The sequence below is a fragment of the Sarcophilus harrisii genome, chromosome 5 (assembly GCF_902635505.1).
Source record: "Sarcophilus harrisii chromosome 5, mSarHar1.11, whole genome shotgun sequence".
NCBI classification, from domain to species: Eukaryota; Metazoa; Chordata; class Mammalia; order Dasyuromorphia; family Dasyuridae; genus Sarcophilus; species Sarcophilus harrisii.
Window position 1 is genome coordinate 146,526,189 of NC_045430.1, and position 14,923 is coordinate 146,541,111.

The 14,923-nt window shown below is 34.5% G+C and overlaps 1 protein-coding gene across 1 annotated transcript in view; it reads right to left on the bottom strand.

Moving 5' to 3' along the window:
- CCDC146 (coiled-coil domain containing 146) overlaps nucleotides 1–14,923 on the bottom strand; it is a 166,458-nt gene that overhangs the window by 67,071 nt on the left and 84,464 nt on the right. The gene's annotated exons all lie outside the window — the stretch shown is intronic.

Consider the following 14,923-nt stretch of genomic DNA (forward strand, 5'->3'; position numbering starts at 1 on the left):
ATAGGCAACCCAAAGGACAATGAGAAGAGCTACTAGTTTATATGTTATATGGACTTTCTATGGTGAAAATTTATGGAAGGACATAAGAATCTCACAGAATTAGAAACTGTGGTTGAGTTGTGATCTGTACCATTTGTAGGTAGTATAGATCTAATGTTATAATTAGGCTTTACAATGCAAAATAATTTGCATAAAAAGTGTAAGTACTACTTTGTTCATTTTGTTAAAGAATGATTGTGATTGTGATTGTCCCCTGACAACACAATTATAAAGTTTTGGATCTGGTTCTCCGAAACCAGTGCCAAGTACAGTACTAGTTCTATGAAATGCATGGAAAAAGTCTTGAAAGTGGAAGCTGGAAGGCAAAAGTCTAATTCATTCAGAGAGGGCACAGAGAAAGCAAACCCTCTGGGTGACTGATCCAACAAACTAGGTAGTATAATCCAGCAAAACCTCTGGTGTAGAGGGCTGTTATCGTTCTCTAAAAGACAATCTCTGCCCTAATTGTGCCCTACCTTCTCCTGACTGGCAACTTCCTTTTCTCACTTTCCCATGCAATCTAGTTGAGATTGCAGAGAGACAGAGACAAGAATATTGGGTAGAAAAACTACCCTTCCCTATAAAGTATCTGATTTTATTTAGGGTCTTTGAAGTGCTGTGAGGCATGAAGAAAAAAACAGCTTGGTGTAATAGTACTTTAGATTTAAGGGGCAGGCTCTGGAGCTCCCCTACATTTCCTCTTCTTTTTTTAGTTCCCCAAATTTGATTGTACTCTTGTTCTATCAGTGACTGTTACTAAACTCAGTGAATGCTGCCCCTCTCCAGATCCTGGGAGTGCTCATTTCCTCATGATCTTGAAGGTTTCCAAATGTGCCAAATAAGAGACCTTCTGATTTCAACTTTCATAGTCTTTAATTCAACTCTAAAGCCCTTTTAAGGCCCAAGGTGTGTTTTTCTCAGAGAGCAAAGGCTCTCTGATGTTTGTTCATTTTTCAATATAAAGAAAATTAGAAAACTATAAAGATTTTATGTTTATATATATATATATATGTATATATATACATATATAAGTTTTCCCTATAATTTAAATGTTTAAAAGACATTTGAAAAGAAATTGGAAACAAAAACGTGACAGATTTACCATAATTTTCAGCATAAGAAGTTGCCAAGATCTTCAAGCAAGTAGGAAATGTGTAAATTAGGCAGGACCTTCAGTCTTCTGAGAAAAAGTGTTTTAGGTACAACAGTTGGATCCCAGGACTACAGACTCATTACTACCTTGTTTTTTGTGAGAAAAACAGGTTTTATGGAATGGAACCTCTTCTCTCTTTTTTAAATGTCCTTGAATCCCTGGGGATTCTTCTAATATGCAGAGATTGCATTGCCTTTCTTCAGCTCTTTTTCTAAGGGATCAGGCAGCAAGACTTTAGTAGACCAACGGAATTCCAGAGGCAATAAAACCCCAAAGGCAATCTAGTCTGATCTCTTCATTTTGTAGATGAGGACAAGAGTGTCCAAGTCCAGGGATCCAAAGTATTAAGGAGCTATTTGAGATGAAAGCAAAAAGGAAATAAATGGGGGAAAATTGCTGCAACAACTTTCTCAATTAAAGATCTCATTTCCAAGAAAAAAATTCTTTCAGATTAATAAGAATAAGATCCATTTCCCAGTTGATAAATGAACCAAGGCTATGAATCCAAGGGAAGAAAGTCATACTATTTATAGCCATATACAAAAATGCTCCAATCACTACTAATTAAAGAAAAGCAATATAAAACAGCTATGAGATCTTTAATAGAGAAACTTGCTCAATTTTATGAAGACCCACATCATCATCTAGAAATAACATCAACCAAAGATGTCACATTCATTATAGGGGATTGTAATGCTAAAGAAGGAAATCAAAAGAAGTTTGGTCTTGGGATACAAAATGAAACAAGACAGAAACTAGAAGAGTTTTATCAAAATAACTTGTAAGTCATAACAAATATTCTTTTTCAGCAATGGAAAAGGTGATTCTGCACACAGAAATTAGATATTGACTAGATATTGACTAGATTTGATTACATATTTTACAACCAAAGGTGGAGAAGTCTATACCATCAGTTAAAACAAGATTTGCCTCTGATTGTAGCTCAGATTCTAAATTTAGATTTAAAATCGAAGAAATTAAGAAGATATATTATCATAAAGACACCTTCCCCCAAACTTCTTTGTAGAAGTGAGGATTCATGGGAGTGGAATATTATACATATTGACAGATTGTTTCTATTATTTTGTATATGGTTTTCCCCCTCTTCTTCCTCCCTCTCTCTCTTTTTTTAACTTTTTTTTTTTTTTTTTTTTTTTTTTTTTTAACAAGAGATAGCTCTCTGAGATGAAGAAAGGGGAGTGATACAGGAGACAGTTGGGCAATATAAAAACAAAACACACCAATAAAATTTCTTCCTTCCCTCCTTCCTTTCTTCTTTCCTTTCTTCCTTAAAGTATTTCCCATTCATATTAAGATCATACAAAATTATTTGATTGTAATAACAGATATTTATATAATGCTCTGTTTTTTTAAAAAATTACATTTAGAATTTGATCCTTACAACAACCTAATAGTAGGTACAAAATGGCTATTATAGACATACAGAAAGAAAATAAGCATCAAAGAAGTTTAGGGCTTTTCCTGGATATGTGACATAGATGGAATTTTAGCAGGTATTCCTGACGAAAAGGCCTAGTTAACTGCTATAACTATGATTGCCAATTCAAATGAGTAGAGAAAAATACCAAAACAACATTTCTTTTCATGTATGTAAGCCCTGGGAGGATAGAAAATAAGGAAATGATTCTGGTGGACTTTAGGGGAAGAAGATTTCTTAAGGATGGGTTTAAAAGATATGGACTACAAATATACCCCAAATACTTTGTTCATTTTGTTGATCATGCTTCCTTTATAATAAAATGAAAACCCTTCTCCAAATGACTTATTTATCCCTAACCTTAAGGAAAAGAGTCATAACTTATAATATTTCCTCCAGTGCCTAGCATAGTTCATTGCACAAAAGTGGTGATTAATAAATATTTCAGGGGTTCAAGGATTCAGAGCTGTAATGGAATCTGAGATCACATTCAAACCACTCATTTTACAGATGAGCAAACTGAGGCACAGGGAGGTTAAATGATTTGCCCAGGATCCCATAGCTGATAAATATCTGAGGCAGAATTTGAATCCTACTTTTCCTTACTCCAGGTTCGATACCATAATCTTTATGTCATCATGCCTTTCATTTCATTTGTTGAATGAATGGACAAATAAAATGTTGAGAAATCTTACTGATTTTCAAAAATAAAAGTTGATATAGAAGGGGGAAATTATATTTCTATCTTTATAACTCTCTTGGGTATGGTATTTTTGTTTCTTTATAGATGTCATTGATTCCTTAAAGAATACTATACATGGATTCAGCAAGACCTGAGTCTAAATCCAGCCCCAGACCTGTGTGATCCTGTGGAAATCATTTAGCTTATGTTTGTCTCAGTCTTCCCAGCTAGAAAATATAGATAATAATATCTCCTACTTTTTCCTAAAGGCTTAAAAAGCATCAGATACTTTTATTCTAATTCTTTAAAATTTCCCTTTTTCTCATCATGGTTAATTACTCATACTTTATATATAAATATACAACAAAATAGAGAAATGAATAAATTCTGAGACATTATAGAAATTATTTACAAAGTTGGATAAGAGTTTTTATTGTTCCCCAATCATCTGTTTGCCTGAATGTCGCCTAACAGAAGGTAATACTTATGTAACAGAGATAGAACATAAACAGAAAAAGCGCCAGCGCTTTCCTTTCCTGAGAATCAGTCACAGCTGCAAACTGACAAGGAAAAATATGAAAGTTTAGGGACCAGAGACTTTCGATGAAGGCAAATGGTTTATTTCAGTTGTCAGTGAACACATTACACAAAAGCTTTATAGCTTATTTGCACTGTTACTGGCATATCAAAGATAAGATGCCAGTATCTGAGATTGTTTTAAATGTGCTTAGTTTGCATTTTCTAAACCAAAAAGATGAATACTAAATGGGTGGGACTCACTGGCTTCCTGCTTGTTTTCTTCAATAACCTTGTTTTGAACTCTGTTTTGCCCACCAGATGAAAAACGTATTCCAGAAGTCTAAATGTCCAATTTTTCTCTTTTCTTGTTATTCTGAATGCAATAGCTAATTATGAAATGCTGGAGAGCATGAATTTTCCAGACATAATGGTAACAAACTTTTAATTTCAATTGCTTTCTAAAAAATGGGGTAGCAATTGTAGGAGAGTTATTTATAGTAGAAGACTTTTAAACAGAGGAAGGATTATGTGAACTATCAAAAGAAATACTTTCTGATAAAAGTAGATATAATTTTATAATTTTATAAAAGAATAAAAACACTTAATTTGAAAAATAAAAGCATCCTTGCAAATTCTGGTGAGGATAAATCAATTATACTTTGTGGGTGGGAAAACACCATAAACAGGTTATTGGGATGATGAGACAATACATTTTTATATAATATTGGAACTTTTAAAAGAAGCATCACAATTATTTTGATGACTTTTTGAAGTTTCAGCGTTGGGGGTGAATTTTTGTTTCTTAGTTTTGCACTCTGGTATGCTAGCATCAAATTGTAAATTCCCTAAAGGCAGAAATTGCCTTTTGCCTCTTTTTTGAATCCCCAATATTTAGCAAAATTCCTGGATTATAGTAGGCACTTAAGTCCTTCTTGATCACATAGTGGTATAGCCTGGATTACAGATATATGCTTTTTTTGAAAGGCAAAATGTTGATTACCTTACCTAAGCTTTGTAGGAAGAACTTCACTTTTAATGGAATAATATTTTTATCAGCTAGCTAAACTTAAGCAGACTTAAACAAAGTAGATAATTCTTTGAAATGGTCGTTTGTCCTTCATTCTTGAAGAGGACCAATGATATCAGGAAGGAGATGGCTTGCAAGTGAATTAGATTGAATTGAGGGAGGTCCACGCAGTCACCAGCATCATTCTGTAATACAGCCATCTGGGTCCAGTGGTAAACTATAGATTAGCACAACTGGAGATGACCCTGAATGCAGTGGGCTTGGTCTTTCAATTCTTTAGAATATAGTTTTAGGAAGAAATATATTCTATAATCTTTTCTCACTACATTTTAAGATTTTCTTTCCACTGCTTACTTTAATCTGAATCTTGTATTATACACAGATCTCAATTAGAAAGCTAACTTATATAATTTACAGAGTATTAATGTAGGCCTGGCAGTATGTAAACAGTTTGTCCTTGATTTTTTTTTTAGATTTGGGGTTTACTCAACATATAAATCTTTTAACAAGAAACCTCTTAGACTTCTGAGTTTGCCTTTGTAGTGTACTATAGCAGAGTCTTGTCCTATCCCCAAAGCAGGAAGCCCTCATTAGGAATCCTAGAAGCTGTAGTATCCATATTTTTGCCAGGGATATGTTAGCAGTTTAAGCCAGTTAGCAAGCTCCCAAGAGTGAATGCTCTTGAGTTCAAATTGGACCTCTGACACTTAACACTTTCTAGTTGTATGACCCTGAGCAAGTCACTTAACCCAAATTGACTCACAAAAAAGGGAAATAGGAGAGCTAGATGGGACAGTGGATAAAACACTGACCCTGGAGTCAGAAGGATCAAGAGAGAATGCTAAATTTTCAGAGGGAAATAAATTATACCTCAGATATTGGAAATCACTACAAAGTAGGGCTTGATTTATTGTTCACATTATTATCTAAAAATGTTGGAGAAAATATTAAAGATTAAAGTTAAAATTGTGTTGTACAAAAAAAAATTTTCTTCTGGAACGGCAGTTGTTAAAAATTTATTGGCACACTCATAATGTCATAACCTCTGAGTTGGCACATGAGTTAGATTTCCTGTGATGGCAGGAGCTTTTGAATGAGCCTATATGAGAGCTGAGGCAGAGGCAACTTGTGTTTGGGAGAGAGACAGTGCTAGGGCAATCAAGTCTCTGAGAATGTCTTACAATGAGCATTCAAAGGCTAAAGTCCAAGGGTGCCACGGTGGTATCTGAGACCAGCCTAGGCTTTATGGAACAAAACTGGAACTAAACTTGTTAGATGTGATTGTTCTTTTTAGAAATGAGGAAAAGCAGAGCTTCTACACCATTTTCCCATTAGTGTTTTCCTCACAGGCACTGCTAAATGAATTTTTTTCTTGCTATTCCTCTAAGATGTTCCTTTTTTTCCGATTTTGTTTCATATACATTATCTATGTTTGATCCTGAATTCTTATGTGTATCTGTATAGTTGATACAGAGAATACAAACAAGAGGCCAATGGCAAGCTTGAAATATACTAAATTAAAATAGAATAGAGATTCAAAATCTCTTATCTGAATATCAGGAATTTTCTAATTTGGGGGCTTGTTGTCCAAAGTGTGAGTATTTTATGGTTATGATTTTACCGATACCTTTAAGGTAAATTTCTTAAAAAGCATTTATTTTTGTCCCTAAGCTAAAGCAAAGATGTTTTTGTGGTAGCCAGGTTGGGTTGCTTTGAACAGGGAACCTCTACTCTCCAAGTGAGGGGCTAAGGGCTATGGGGATCTGGGTTTGGCCCAGAGTAAGGAAAAAGTTATGGTCTAGGAAGAATGAACTTCTTTTCCTTTTTCTGTTAGAGGGAGAGGAATAAAGTATCAAGTCAAACTAGGGACTTTGATTTATATCCCCATAATGTCTTATACACAACACATGAAAACTTTTGGGGATAAAGTAAAATAATTAAATGTATTGACTTGTACAATGGACCTTATAGATTTTTATATTGTTAAATTAGTTGCTCTCAAAATACCACGTGTTCTCATGTGAAAAATGCAACTCTTCTTGCTCTGGCACAAAATCTAGTGCTCTTCTGATAGAGAACTAAGTAAAGGCAGGAAACCATAGCTTAATCAGGTTTTATTTGGTCAACATTAAATATTCTGAGTCAGCTTGGTATTAGTAGAAGGACACACACATGTGTCCATTGCTTTCACAAATTAAATCTATATAAAATTATTGCATAATCATTCATATACTACCATAATAAACCAGTGGATCTCTGGTTTCATCCATGTGACTCCCCTCCCCCCCCCATACATTCTTATAACAGAAAATTCATCTGCAAATTTCCTGTAGAGAATCTATCCAATGAATCAGAATAGGCAGTGAGGAAACCAAACTATCACTCTTTGCAGATGATATGATGGTATACTTAGAGAACCCTAGAGATTCTACGAAAAAGCTATTAGAAATAATCCATAACTTTAGCAAAGTTGCAGGTTATAAAATAAATCCCCATAAATCCTCAGCGTTTTTATACATCACCAACAAAATCCAACAGCAAGAGATACAAAGAGAAATTCCATTCAGAATAACTGTCGACAGCATAAAATATTTGGGAATCTATCTACCAAAGGAAAGTCAGGAATTATATGAGCTAAATTACAAAAAAACTTTCCACACAAATAAAGTCAGACTTAAACAATTGGAAAAATATCAAGTGCTCCTGGATAGGTCGAGCGAATATAATAAAGATGACAATACTCCCTAAACTAATCTATTTATTTAGTGCTATACCAATCAGACTTCCAAGAAAATATTTTAATGATCTAGAAAAAATAACAACAAAATTCATATGGAATAATAAAAGGTCAAGAATCTCAAACGAATTAATGAAAAAAAAATCAAATGAAGGTGGCCTAGCTGTACCTGATCTAAAACGATATTATAAAGCAGCAGTCACCAAAACCATTTGGTATTGGCTAAGAAATAGATTAGTTGATCAGTGGAACAGGTTAGGTTCACAAGACAGAATAGTCAACTATAGCAATTTAGTGTTTGACAAACCCAAAGATCCTCACTTTTGGGATAAGAATTCATTATTTGACAAAAACTGCTGGGTTAACTGAAAATTAGTATGGCAGAAATTAGGCATGGACCCACACTTAACACCGTATACCAAGATAAGATCAAAATGGATCCATGATTTAGACATAAAGAATGAGATTATAAACAAATTGGAGGAACATAGGATAGTTTATCTCTCAGACTTGTGGAGGAGGAAGAAATTTGTGACTAAAGACAAACTAGAGACCATTATTGATCACAAAATAGAAAATTTTGATTACATCAAATTAAAAAGCTTCTGTACAAACAAAACTAATGTAAACAAGATTAGAAGGGAAGCAACAAACTGGGAAAACATCTTCACAGTTAAGGGTTCTGATAAAGGCCTCATTTCCAAAATATATAGAAAACTGACTCTAATTTATAAGAAACCAAGCCATTCTCCAATTGATAAATGGTCAAAGGATATGAACAGACAATTTTAAGATGATGAAATTGAAATTATTACCACTCATATGAAAGAGTGTTCCAAATCATTATTAATCAGAGAAATGCAAATTAAGACAACTCTGAGATACCACTACACACCTGTCAGATTGGCTAAGATGACAGGAAAAAATAATGATTGTTGGAGGGGATGCGGGAAAACTGGGACACTGATACATTGTTGGTGGAGCTGTGAACAAATCCAACCATTCTGGAGAGCAATCTGGAATTATGCCCAAAAAGTTATCAAACTGTGCATACCCTTTGATCCAGCAGTGTTTCTACTGGGCTTATACCCCAAAGAGATACTAAAGAAGGGAAAGGGACCAGTATGTGCCAAAATGTTTGTGGCAGCCCTGTTTGTAGTGGCTAGAAGCTGGAAACTGAGTGGATGCCCATCAATTGGAGAATGGTTGGGTAAATTGTGGTATATGAATGTTATGGAATATTATTGTTCTGTAAGAAATGACCAGCAGGACGAATACAGAGAGGCTTGGAGAGAATTACATGAACTGATGCTAAGTGAAATGAGCAGAACCAAGAGATCATTATATACGTCAACAATGATACTGTATGAAGATGTAATCTGATGGAAGTGGATTTCTTTGACAAAGAATCTATCCAATGCATGAGGACCCTTCTGTGTTTTTGTTCTTTAGTTTTCTTTTAGATTTTTCCACCAAGATGATGGGGTGAAGACAGAGCTATGTACATCCAGAAAAAGAATGGATTGTGTCTGAATACAGACTGAAGTATCCTTTTTTAAAAAAAATTTTAATAGCTTTTTATTTACAAGTTATATGCATGGGTAATTTTATAGCATTGACCATTGCCACCCTTTTGTTTCAATTTTTCCCCTCCTTCCCCCCACTCCCTCCCCTAGATGGTAGGATGACCAGTAGATGTTAACTATATTAAAGTATAAATTAAATACACAATAAGTTTACATGTCCAAATCGTTATTTTGCTGTACAAAAGAATCGGACTCTGAAATATTGTACAATTAGCCTGTGAAGGAAATCAAAAAACGCAGGCAGGCAAGAATATAGAGATTGGGAATTCAATGTAATGGTTTTTAGTCAACTCCCAAGAGTTCTTTCGCTGGGTATAACTGGTTCAGTTTGTTACTGCTTCATTAGAACTGATTTGGTTCATCTCATTGCTGAGGATGGCCAGGTTCATCAGAATTGATTATCGTATAGTTTTGTGGCTGAAGTATATAATGATCTCCTGGTCCTGCTTATGTCACTCACTCAGTATCAGTTCATGTAAGTCTCTCCAGGCCTTTCTGAAAGCATCCTTTTTTTAAATTTACTTTTTAAAGTTTTTTTTTTTTTTTTTTTTTTTTTTTGGGGGGGGGGATCAGCTGTAATGGTTTCAGTCTTCTTAATGCCTTATCTCTCTATCTTGTTTTTGCCTTGTTTAATTCCTATGGATAGAACACTTGCTTGGGATGGAGAGATAAGATAGTATAGGTAGAGAATCAAGGTATGCATATAAAAGGCAGGGCATACAAATTCAGACTTGGATTCTAGAAAAAGGAATATGAGCTTTTCTTACTAAGCTATGGGAACCCTAGAAGTATTCTGAGAAGTGATTATTTCCACCAACCAACAAGCTTTACTAAGTGGCCACAATGGGCCAGTTATTATGGTGAATACTGGGCAGATGCACAAAGTAGATATCTTATTGTGATGGAAGGACTGGAGGGGCAAGAACCAAGGTGGAAATTCTTATTAGAAAGCAATTAAAATAATAAATTAGATGTAAGGGAGATTCAGTCCTAGGGAAGTGGAAGATGCAAGAGGTGTTAGAGAATGAATTGAGAAGACTTATTGACTGACTTGAATCTCTATGATCTGCCTTCTACTTTGTCTCCTTCATTTTTGATTTGTGCTGTTGATTTTTTAAAAAAACTAAATATGGGACTTTGTTATGATGAAATTTCATCTTATAAGATTCAAGCTCTACTATTCCATACTGTTGGGATCTTCATAGACTCATACTTCAAGAGCTAGATGGGACCACAATGTCATTGAGTCCAACTCCTTAATTTTACAGATGAGGAAACTGAGGTTCAAGGAAGTCAAATGATTTGTCCAAGAATGCACAAATCATCACTTCAGAGATAAAATTTGAACCTAGGATTTAGTATGACTCCAGAAATAATACTTTACTCAATATCTCAGATTGCCTTCTCATCAGTAATGATAAAGGATTGTAGGAAAATTGGAGAAAGTGTGTTCCATTTTGTATTTGTTGTCACCCTGCCAATTTTATCCAATTTTATTCAGTTCTTGGGATGATATGGCTCACCAAATCTCTGGAGACTTGTTAGGTTTCCACTGATATTTGGTGTTTTACGAGACATAATTTCCAATTTTATCATATTGCAAATGATTTTGTTATGCTAAAGTTCCCTTTTAATGGGGTGACCAGTTCCTCCAATTGTCCTATTTTGTTATTCTGCCTTAGGTTATAACTGTCCCCTCTTAATGTTTGAGATAAAGATTTTATAGACATTCCTTAATGTTTGACAAGATAAAGGTTTATCCATTTTAGATGTCATTAGTATATCAATAACCTCTCTCTATTAGGTTATCCCCACCTAGTACCTCCATTATGTCATTATTCTTGTTATTCCATAAAAAGCTTGCCACCCTGATACTTAGGGCTAAACTCTTTGAGATGATAGTCTCGTCTAGCCCTGCGATCAACATGGATCCATTGGTCCCACTATTTCTCTCCATTTAATAAATTATTGAATTGGTCTCTAATCTTTGTCTTGCTCAGTTTCTTCGGCATTACAATTTTATATTAATCTTCCTTTGGATTATATCTCTCTGCTTGGCCAGAAGATCAGTACTTTGCTGTTTGAAGCTCCTTTGGCTCCTTGAGCCTCCTTCTTTCTGTCTGCTTTATATTGGTTAAACTCCAACAGAGATGGGAGTAACCAAGGTCAATGTTTTCTAGTTTAATGTTGATTTTGACCTTTGCTCTACCCTGTCAATCATCTGATTACACACAGACCTGGGTAAGGAAACTTCTGCAACCAATACATTTTAGTATATTCTCTGTAATAATAATCTTAGAGAAGGCAGTTATAGACTCTATGAAAGACTGGTATTTTTAATCCTTCAATAAAAAAATTAACTGGTTACTTGAGATTACACATATAAAAATAATCAACTAACCAATTTTTACTTTTTTAAACATTGTGGCATGATATAAACTAGGCCATGTTATTTGGCTTGATTCATCATTGCACTCCACACCTCCATCCCAGCCTCAGGGCTGAAGCATGGACAAGGGCTCTCACAAAAAGGCTAACTTTAGCCCCTGGGGCACTGAGAGGACTAATTCACTTCGCTAAGACCAAATTCTTCTATCAAGGTGCATAACTGACATTTAAGCAATGGTTCCTTTCTTACTCCCTCCTGGTAGCATTAGGCCTCTGCTTGGCTGACAGTTCCCACCATTTTTTTCTATTTCTGACATCCAGTATCTGTCCTTCCCCTACTTACTTAGGAACCTACTGCCTTTTCCCTCTCCTCCAACTATCCCTCATTCTGATGCATTTGGTCCATGCCTCCTCTTCTTTCATCCTCACTATAATCAAGATGAATTGTACCTGAGCAAAATTTCAATTAAAGATTTAATGAGTTCTTCTATCCCATCTCCTATTCTTGAATTAATATGAGAAGCTGAATATTTCAATTCTAACTCTGCTGTGAAAGAAAGGGAAAATTTGTATGACTTGGAACAATAAAAAACTTAGATATTAATTTGGCAAATTAAGAAAAAATTGGCTAACTTTTAAAGAACATGAAAAAAATATCTAGAATAATCGAAAAAACTCCTGGTTTTCAGGAATAAATGGGGTATAGGATCTGGCTAAATGAATATTTGGATATAGTGAACATTATATGCTCTATGTGAATTACCAATTTTCACAAATTAGAATATAATGGAACATATATATCAAACTACTGTTGGAGATTTCTTGTTGTTGAAGCTATTTGGCATTTTCTGAAGCAGTTTGTAAAGAAAAATCTGGCTATCTGAGCTACTGGGTATTTGGATTCTGGATAAATAAGACTACTGTACTGTACTGTATTGCATATCTGCTTCTAGGAAAAATCACCTAATCTTTTTGGCTCAGTTTCTTCAACTGTGTAGTACATTAATATCTACTTTTCTATAGATATTAAGGGATTTATTACATGTGATTTTTGTCTTTGGTCCAGGCATGAGACATTATCAAAATGGGGAATTCCTAGCTTAGAAGTTCTTTTCATCAATGTAAATTAACACCTCCTCTAATTTAGCATCTGAGATTTACATGAGGTTAAAAAGAGTTTAAGTGCTTTACCCATGGCAGCATGAACTGAAGTCTTTCTGACTCTAAGCTCTTCCTTCCATTGCTTTGCTATAATGCCTTTCAATGTATGGTTACATTCAGCCAGATAAAATTATTTTGTAAAGATTCTCTGAACTTTCAAACATAAATTAAAAGTATTTTGATAAAAATGAGTTTTTTTAGCTGCTGATATTTAAAGATTATGTTCTAAGCTAGTTTGCCCATAAATTCTGCAAAATAAGAACTTTTCTAAAATATTTCTGCAAACAAAATATTTTAGAAATGAACATTAGAATCTGCTATAGTCAAAGTATAGTTTTCTACACATCTATAGTCTCCATGAACAATTTGCCTGTATAATTTTACCTAGAAGACAAAACTTTTTTGTTTTTGTCAGGAGAAGTTGGAAATTTCAAGTCATTTAAATAGCAAGTGACTTATGCTTGCTCGTCTTACCCTTTCACGAAAATGTCAGGCATTCCCATTTCCACCACTAATGAACAACCAGCAATTGTTTTAATTTCATTATTTTCCACACTGAAGGACTGCTTGTAGAACACAGAAATAGCTATGCTTTTTTTTTTTTTTTTTATAGATTTTATTGGTAAGGCTGAAATAGTTTTAGCTTAAAAGTCACAAAATAATTTGGTTGTTTGCCTTTGCTTCTCCCTCACTGTATTCTAAGGAAACACAATAGCCACTCAATAAATACTTATTTAATAAAAACTAAATAAATTTTATTTTTCTAAATAAGGATGAATAAATTTCATTTTTCTAAATCTTAAAAATTTTGAGGTTTGATATAAATCACAGTGGGATTTGATGAGCCAAGTTCTTCTGGTGCATAAAATACTTCCAAGTGATAAATTGGACAATTTGAGAAACTACTTATGTTCTTTGAATAAATTATAGATTTGGTGTAGTCACAGGTGCTGCAAAAACCAAGATGAACCAAGCTATTTTGAGTGCTAATGAATGACTACTATATAGAACAGGAGATTAAGACAGTATATATAGAAAGATAGGTTCCTATATTCAAAGAATTCTGGAAACTAAATTCCCTTCCCTCCCCAACCCTTATGTGGGAATGTCTAGCTTGATGAACCTATTGGCTAGAATGGAAATTTTTGCCAAGTTAGATTTCCAAAAAGCCTGTAATATACGCCACATACAAACGGGGCAATGAATGGAAGATGGCTTTCCAGTTCAACCTTTGTGAAGATTGGGTATTATCATCTGGTTTTTTTATAGATCCATAAATCTCGTATCATAAGACCTACTGTATCCATCCCGGGAAGTGCTATTTTATCTCAAATATCGACAGCTACTCTCTATAATCCTTCCCAGTATGCAAAATTGGTTACCAAATTAGAAAAGTGCTCAATTAAAGTGGAAATAGAGTGGCTGAATTAAGTAGTATTAGACAATCAATTGTTAATACTTCTTAAAGGAATAGAGAGTAGGTTAAATTTAAGCTCTGCTGTTGTTGAGTCGTTTTTCATTCATGTCCAACTTTTTGTGACTCCCCCTTGGGTTTTTTGGGGTTTTTTTTGGCAAAGATATTGGAGTGATTTGCCATTTCCTTGCCTAGCCCTTTTTATAGATGAGGAAACTGTACCTTATGATAGTTCTCTAGTTGGACCCACAAGGGCTTGGTTTCCTGCATTATTTCACTAGAATGTCAGTTTCAAATTGTTTCAACTACTATTAGAATGGCCCAGTATCAAGGTGCATTCGTTTTGTCTTTTAAAACATTATTGATAACTTCTGTTTTATATTATCTTCCTTTTCAAATATATTTCTCCTCCTTATCCCCATAGAGTCATCCCTTGCAGCAAACAATAAGGAGGAGAGTGGTCATTGGCGGTTGAGTTTTTGGATGATCTTCAGATTTGTCCTTCCTGCTGAGTTATGCAGAGCACACACAAATCTATTACCTGGCCAGTTCCAGATTCACATGTGGAACAAATTAGGAAGGTGGTTTCCATCCACACGTGACTGAATGGTAGGTTCTGTGTGATGATAAAAAGTTTTCTTGTTGGCTGAAGAACAGTGATTCAAGCACTGCTTCTCCAGAACTGAGTGTGAATGTGAAAACTATGACATGACGATCTCAATAATCTTCCTTCCTGGCAGTGAATGAGGTAAGAAACAGACTGTGAGCTGCTGGATGGT